Source organism: Microtus oregoni, unplaced genomic scaffold, assembly GCF_018167655.1.
Source record: "Microtus oregoni isolate MIOR12 unplaced genomic scaffold, Mior012 000207F_ref0000254, whole genome shotgun sequence".
In the NCBI taxonomy this organism is placed as follows: Eukaryota; Metazoa; Chordata; class Mammalia; order Rodentia; family Cricetidae; genus Microtus; species Microtus oregoni.
In genome coordinates, this window is record NW_024544865.1 from 275,005 (window position 1) to 283,283 (window position 8,279).

At 46.4% G+C, this 8,279-nt stretch overlaps 2 long non-coding RNA genes across 2 annotated transcripts; one reads left to right on the forward strand and one right to left on the reverse strand.

Annotated features, from left to right (window-relative positions):
• Nucleotides 1–1,578: 1,578 nt before the first annotated feature.
• LOC121445561 lies at nt 1,579–3,131 on the reverse strand. Its single transcript, XR_005973961.1, has 3 exons — nt 2,664–3,131; nt 1,874–1,963; nt 1,579–1,721 (listed from the first exon to the last, which is right to left on the reverse strand). It is a non-coding gene; the product is annotated as an uncharacterized LOC121445561 (long non-coding RNA).
• A 14-nt stretch (nt 3,132–3,145) lies between these two features.
• On the forward strand, nt 3,146–6,570 carry LOC121445562. Its single transcript, XR_005973962.1, has 3 exons — nt 3,146–3,307; nt 4,437–4,617; nt 6,378–6,570. It is a non-coding gene; the product is annotated as an uncharacterized LOC121445562 (long non-coding RNA).
• The last annotated feature ends 1,709 nt before the right edge of the window (nt 6,571–8,279 follow it).

An 8,279-nucleotide genomic window follows, 5' to 3' on the forward strand; every position in this document is an offset into this window, starting at 1 on the left:
AATTTATACAGACTTTCATACATAAGCCTATTCACACAAATATACGGCAGCCACACCCACAACACATATAAGCATGTTCACACACACACATCCTCTTCTACATGCATGGGACACATATATGTCTTTATGCTCACACATATTTAGATGAACCCACACTGAAAGGCACATGTGGGAAAACAGGACTATTCACAATGAGATCCAAGTAGGCTTTCATTTACTCATACATATGATCAGATAATGTGTGTTCAAAGACAAATTGATACCACACACACACATAAACAAACATTCAACAGGCCTAATATAGGCTCAGAGAAACACACCAATATTCAATATTTGGGTCAAAATCAAACATGACCATTTGCTTACCAGATATGCAAAACCATACCCTCCAGGAAAGACACAAAGCTATCCAGATACCCACACAATCCCATATGCCATCACATAGTCTGTTCTCTCTTTGTCCCTCTGTCCCTCCCTCCCTCCCTCCCTCCCTCCCTCCCTCCCTCCCTCCGTTCCTCCCTCCCTCCCTGCCTCTCTCTCTCTCTCTCTCTCTCTCTCTCTCTCTCTCTCATACACACACACACACACACACACACACACACACACACACACACACACACACACACCACTCATATACACCTACAGTGCAGTGATGAGACACGGACTATACACTTCTTTTCATGTATATTCTTAGTTTTAGGTCCAGATGCCCCTGGGCAACAGGCTAGATTCTCTCCCTTCCACATCAAATGCTTCTTCAGGAAAGTCTACTCATGTCTAAAGGTCCTGGCCGTTCCTGGCCCTCAGCAGAAATAAATCTGTCTTCAGTCTCTTCGCTCTTGGCTCCTCTGCTGATCTCCATCCCCTTGATATTCTACCACATCTCCCTATCTAGAAACTAGCTCAGAAACTCCAATCTCCCCAGCCCAGGGTCTAGATGGACAAACTCCACTGCAGGTTTGGCTACTGCATGGACCACACCCCAGCTCTACTCAAAGCTATAATCTCAAAAGCTTCAGCCTTGTCTCCTGTCCCTGCCAGCCACTGACCATAAGCCAAACTCTTGCTAATTTTCCCTCAACAGAGGGACACATACTAGGGCCAGGAATGCTGCAGGCTGTAAGCCAGGCCTCTGCTGGCTCACAGTCTGGTGTGTGTGTGTGTGTGTTGTGTATGTGTAAGTGTGTGTACATAAACAGGGACAAATGCAGGAGGGGAAGAACCCCAAGTAGGATGAGAATGACTGCCTACACTACCCATCATTCCTGACAAATGAGAAGTAACAGCAATAATGCCATTCTATTTCCCTCCATCTTTCCACCTGCTGCCTTCTCTAGAGCTCTGCTGAGCCCCTGGAGAAAAGGTGCTAATCCTTTCCCTAATCAATAGCAACACTAATCACGAACAACCAGCAATAATATTGACCCTGAGCTTTGCTGACACTGCTCGGTGCCATGCACACGTTTAATTATTTGCATGCATCAATTTATTTAATCCCCGCACACATTCACAAAGAAAGGGTTACCAGTCTCTTTGACAAATGGGAAAAACAAGGTTCAACAAGTGACATGCCTCCACTAAAGTTGAGAGCTTAGTAGTTAGGAGATGTGTCCCTAGTAGAATCCATGTTCTCCGTATACCAGGTTTTCCTGCACTTCCAGATACAGGGACCTCTGGCTACTGTGTCATTGATCTGGAGGTCCCAAACACATTATGGGTATCTGAAACAGAAACAGAGAGCCATGTGATAGAAGCCAGGGCCCACAGTGTGGGAACCATTATGCTGTTCCTTTCCCCTGTGTATTGTAATGGGGACATGTTCAAGCTCTCTCAGAGCCCATGGTCTGAATGTGCTCCCTACCCCCCACCTTACCTTCCTCTATTCCTATAGTAGCTTCCTCCCACTAGCTGGGACACATCTTCCAGGGTGAGTGAGCAAAAGTATATTACCTGTGGGTAGAAACTGGGAAAAGAATAAAGGAAGGAATGAGGGCTGGTCTGCTCTAGAAGCGGCTTTCTTGCCATAGCTACCCACCTGCTTGCTGACTAGGGTCTCTGTCTCTATCTCTCTTACACAGACACACACACACAGAGAGAGAGAGAGAGAGAGAGAGAGAGAGAGAGAGAGAGAGAGAGAGAGAGAGAGAGAGAGAGAGAGAGAGAGAGCGAAAGAAAGAAAGAAAGAAGGGAGGAAAGAAAGAAGGAAGGAAGGAAGGAAGGAAAGAAAGAAAGAAAGAAAGAACGAAAGAGCTCACACACAATTCTGCAAGCCAAGGAACCTGGAGAAGGGTGAAGGAGGGAGGAAAGGAAGCTGCAGGCATTGTGAGAACAAGACTCACTGGGCACCCAGGTACCCCTTCCACAGCTAGCACACAAGGAATTGTCTTGTGTCTAAATGTGACCACGCGGATAGAAACAGACCCTGTTAGGGGTTGGGGGTGGGGAAACAGGTGGTGGTTCCCTTTCTAACGGGACGGATTAAGGAAGATGGGGAAAGATCGGCAGTCCTGGGGCTTGAGTGTTGTCATAGTCAGTGATGAAGCAGAGAGACTAACAGACAGAAAGCATGACAGTGATAGAGACTGAAATATGTGGGGGGACAGAAGAGAAGTCCCAGCTACCCTCCTCCCCGGCTCCTTCACGGAAGGATACAGACTACTTACCTGGGTTCTCTTAGCAGGACCGTCTTGGAATTCAGGAAGGGAACTCACTCGATCTCAAGCAGGATAAACCACAGTCCAGGCCACATTGTGGGACCCTCAGTGATCTGGCAGCCAGTGACACTCCTGCTTCTGTTGCCGTGGATACAGCCTGGTTGGTCTAAATCGCTGGCAGCAGGGGAAGCAGGTGCCAGAGGGGTGCACTTGGTAGAGCTGGAGATGCTGGGGAACACCAGGTGGGCAGCACACAGCTTTGGGGTGCCCAAGTAGTGGGCAGATGGGGGTCCTGGTAGGTGCTTCTCCCGCTACAGACTCCCACCCCCATCTTTATGCCACCACCAGTCTGGGAGGGGGCCAGAGCTAGCTCTGCTACTGGTCTGCCTGCCTGCCTGCCGGTTCCCCCCCAACCCCCACCCAGTCTGCCTGCTGGCCGCAGCCTTTTGTCCTCAGAAGACACGGTCCCAGCGGGGCCTCTGCCAAGCTTCTAGCAGAGGCTCAGGGTCCTGGACTCCTCCCTGGGAGCACACGAGCCATGGCCTGGGAGGGCCCCAGGTTAGGGGCACACTCTCATCCAGGCTAACCCCACTCTCCCGGCCCGGTGAGGATGGAGAAGAGGTGCAAGTCCACAGCCAGAGGCAGCAGCAGAGGTGGTGTTGGGGAGGGGATGGACGCCAGAAAGAGGGGGAGGGGTGGAGGGAGAGAGAGGCTGGCCTGATAGCCGTGTCCCAGGTTTTAGATCCGGGTTGAGAAGGGTGGCTCGGAGCATCCAAGGGGGGTCCTGATGCGAGACGAAGGTATGGTGGACCTGCCGGAAGAACCTTCCTTGCCCGAGAATCACCCCGCTCCACACAAATCCAGGTTCCACGATGCGGGGAACACCTAGCTTGGATAGGGTCTCAGTGAGGAGTCGTGGCCCCTTAGCTGGACCCTGTGTAGCCTGTTGGTCCTCCCCTCTCCTCGATTTGCACAGTCCCTGCCCGAGGGGCGGGTGGAGGAGGGAGGGAAGCAGGGAGAGCAAGGGAGGGAAGAAGGGAGGTTGAGCAGCCGGGAGACTCCCAGCCACCAGCAAGGTCCTCCCTGGGGCGGGGCGGCTGGGGTTGGGGGAGGGGGCTGGCGAGACCAGGAGAACTTGGCTGACTGGCTGACTGAATGGGGATGCTTGGTGTGGTGGTTGTTCTTGCCAGGACAATAGCTGGCTGACAAAATCAGGCTCAGGCCTTTCTGACTTGAGAGAAGCCTGCGTGGAGGTGAGGAGAAGTAGCCAAGTAGCTTAGGCTACTAGTGTAGAGAGGGCAGGACTTGTAACGGTCTGGGGTCTGATTTTGAACAAAGATTTGGTGGAAGTTTCTCAGGCTTGACATGGGAAGGCTTGGAAGATAGGGTAGATAACCTTATTTAGAATGGGGTTTTATGGGCCTGGTCTGGAAGCTAGCTTGGAGGGAGGTGGAGGAGGAGTGTAGACACCCAGCTCAGAACAACCCCTGTCAGGCTATCTCCGATGCTGCTTCTACCTTTTCTGGGCCAGGAGGCAGGATGAATCCATACGTAAGATTGCATTCCCGGACAGAATAAGGCGAAAGATGAGAAGAATGCATGGTGAACAGAAATGTGAAGACCAGGGAATACATTTCTGTTTTGAATCTGTTGAATTGGGACCAAACGATGCTGTAGTGGTTCCTCTAACTCACAGCATTCAACAAATCCAATTCTCTTGATATAAAAAGTGTATTTTATTTGTCTTCTTCCCCCATTTGTTGATTCATTCATTAAGCACAGCTTTATGTAGGTCCAGTGCTGGCCTCAGATGACTCGGGTGGATCAGACTTGCGGCCTGCTCTTATGAAGCCCATGATCTGCTACCAACCTGTGGGCCTGGAAGCCAAGCACCTGCGACTGCATCCCTCTGGGACTTGTGAGATGTAGGTCCCAAGGCTTGCTCCCTGGAAATATAAATCTGGTAGGTGGGAGAGGTGCGAAACATTTTTTAGAAAACCTTTTGGTGGCTATTTTTATATCTCTCAAATTTGGGCACCATGCTTTGAAAAGGATAAAATCCTATGGACTGAACATAAATTCTCAGTGGAAATTAGGAAATGCTTTGGACCGACCTAGAATGAAAATCTTCACCTGAAATCTTGTGAGATTCCTCTAAGGCTGTGTGCAGGGAGGATTTCATAGCTTTAAATTCATATATTTTTAAAAAGGAAGAGCTAGATTTCTGTCTTAAGTTAGAAAAGGAATAGAAAATAGAGCCACACCAGAGAAGAAGATCAATAAAGTTAATGGTTCTTTGATGAATCCTTGAGACATCATGATTCAGAGAGTAAGAAAGCATGCAAAAAGTGTCAGGAACAAAGGGGTCACTACACCGTATAACACTGCGTTATAATGAGAGGCTATTAGTATTATAATTTTATGCTTGCAAATTTGAAAATTTTGATATGGCAGAAAAATTCTTGGCATATAAAATTTACTAAAAGTCACAGAAATTATAGACGATTATAGCAATCGTAACTACTAAACAAACCGAATTTATAAGTTTAAAAGGTTTATACAGAGAAATCTCTAGGAGGCTAGGGAGATGGCCTCAGTGGATAAGAACACTTGCTCTGCAAGTGCAAAGACCTGAGTTCAAATCCATAGCCACCATGTAAAAGTGTGGCATGGCTGTGTCTGCCTGTAACTCTACCATTGGTGGGCAGAGGCAAGTGAATCCATAGAATTTGCTGGCCAGCCAGCCTAGCCAAAACACAGTGTGCTTCCAGTTCAGTGCGAGACCCTTTCTCAAGGCGTTTATGTGGAGAGCAATAGACAGAAACATCTAAAGTTCTCCTCCAGCCTGTGTGTGCATGATTGTTCAATGCTAAGTTCTGCAAAATATTCAGAGAGCCCCCAACTTTCTAATTTTATAAAATTCTTCAGGGGATTGGAGAAAAATTATGATTGGTCAACAGGCACAAAAGAAAAGCAACTTAACAAACAAGCAAAAAAAATCTCATAACAAACTTAAGTTTGCTAAGAATTTAAAGAAGGTTATTAAAATACCATGCTTTCAGACTTCATACCTAATGGGGAAATATTGAATGCTTTCCGTGCTGGTTAGCCTTTGTCAAGATACAAAGTAATGTCACCTGGAAAGAGGGACTTTCACTTAAGGAACTGCCTGGAGCACACTGGCCTGTGGGCATGCCTATGGGGCATTTTCTCCTAGGCAAGTGGTCCTGGTTTGTATTAGAAAGCAAGCAGAGCAAGCCTTGGAGAGCAGGCTGGCAAGTGGCATTTCTCTGTGGTCTCTGGTCCAGCCCCTGCTCCTATATTCCTATCCTGATCTCCCTCAGTGATGGACGTGGAAATGTAAGACAGAATCAATCTGTTCCTTCTCAATTTGGTTTTGTCCAGAGTTTATTGCGGCAACAGAGAAGCAAAGCTTGGGAACAGGACTAGGCTGCTCACTCTAACCAGTTTCATTCAACTTGTACTGAAGGTCTTGGCCAGGGCTCAAGATAAAAACTGCAGTGCAGGGCACAGGCTACCTCCCTGTGAGGTTTTGGTCAAGGAAGCCCCAGGTGGCTCCAAACTAACACAGACTATTGCTCTTGCCTGCCCGCGGTTACCCACTGTAACTATCCAGTAAGATCCCACCACACACTTTTGTTGCAGGGCATAGAGAAATCAATCTCAAACTGATCAGGAAGCGTTTTCTTCCTTTCTGGCCAGTTTTCGTAGTGCCAGAAGATGCTCACTCGCTGGTAGCTGAGGGAGAAAAGCTATCAGTGGGCTTCCCAAGTGTGGACCTTGCGTGCTGCAATTATGACCTACCTGCCAGGCAAGAAGTACCCGCTGGTGCGATAGCGCTACACTTTTTATGCGGTAATGAAGCACTTTCTGACTGGACTTAGGCCTGCTCCATTGAAGGGATTTTCGTTCAAGGTACTGTAATTCGCGTCAAAAGCTCAAGGCAGGGAAGGTCATAGACCCTAGGGTAGAACCTGCTATTGTTATTTTGCTAAATGGTCATGCTGTCCAATTGCTTTCTAAATATGAATATGTTCTACTGCACACACACACATATATATATGTTTTAAAAATAAAAAAACATTTTTAATTTTAATTTTTATTAGCTCTTTGTGAGTTTCATACACCATGTTTTGATTTGTTTCTTATTCACCCAATTTTGTACCCCTTTGAAAAACATTCGTCAAGACCAATCTGTGCTGCCCAGTTATTCTTGGAATGTGTAGTCTTTCACTGAAGTGTAGTCGACTAGCTAGGGGTAACGCTCTTAGAGAAAACTTTTTTTTTTTTTTAAAGATTTATTTATTTATTATGCATACAACATTCCTTCCATGTATGCTTGCGTGCCAGAAGAGGGCACCAGATCTCATTATAGATGGCTGTGAGCCACCATGTGGTTGCTGGGAATTGAACTCAGGACCTCTGCAAGAGCAGTCAGTGCTCTTAACCTCTGAGCCATCTCTCCAGCCCTAGAGAAAACTTTTTCTCCCTCTTCCTGAAGCTCATAGTAAGAGGTTCTCCCCTAGGGCCTATGACCTGTCTAGTCATAGGTTATTGGCCCAATAATGATGTTAGGTATGCGTTTCATCTTGTGGAGTGGGACTTATATCCAATCGGAAATTAGTTGGTCACTCGCATCATGCTGCTGAAGTCATTACTGGACCAATGGGCGTATCTTTCCAGACCAGTTATTATTGTAGCTGATAGGGTTCACAGCTGAGTGTGACTGAGGTTTACTTTTCTACTCCGGTAGTATGTATAGAATTTTCCATCACCATGAAAGCTAGCCAATAGGGTGAGGCTTCCAGGTTAATAACAACTTGATTTCTCTATGTTCAGTGATTCAAGTATGTGGTATCTTCAGCAAGAGAAGCTTGCTGTCAAGTTCTGGGGGGTAACCAAGAGCCATAGCCATGGCCTGTATTGTTTCTGGGGGTGGTCTGTGGGACCTCACTGGCTAACAACTCTGAATAAATTCCTGACACTGAACGTCTTTCATTGTTTTAGTTTGTATGTGTTTATTTTTTATATTTTTTTAAAAAATATGTCCTTATTTTAAATTTTTATTTTATTATTATTATCTTTTTGGTTTTTCAAGACAGGGTTTCTCTATAGCTTTGGAGCCTGTTCTGGAACTAGCTCTTGTAGACTAGGCTTGCCCTGAACTTAAAGAGATCCACCTGTGTCTGCCTCCTGAGTGCTGGGATTAAAGGCATGTGCCACCACTGCCCGGCAAATATTTTATTTAATTTTATTTTATGCACATTAGTATTTTGCCTGCATATATATCTGTGTGAGGGTGTCGGATTCCCTGGAACAGGAATTACAGACAGTTGTGAGCTGCCATGTGGGTGCTGGAAATTTAACCCGGGTCCTCTGAAAGAGTAGCCGGTGCTCTTAACCACTGAGTCATCTCTCCAGCCCCTAAAAATTATTTTCATACAATATATTTTTATCATATTCTTCCCCCTCCCCCAGCTCCTCCTTAACCACACAACTTCATGTGCTCTTTCTCAAAAAAAAAAAAAAAAACAGAAAAAGCAAAAAACAAACATGAAAACAAAGAAGAAAATCAATAAGAGAAAACCCAGACCAAATCAATAC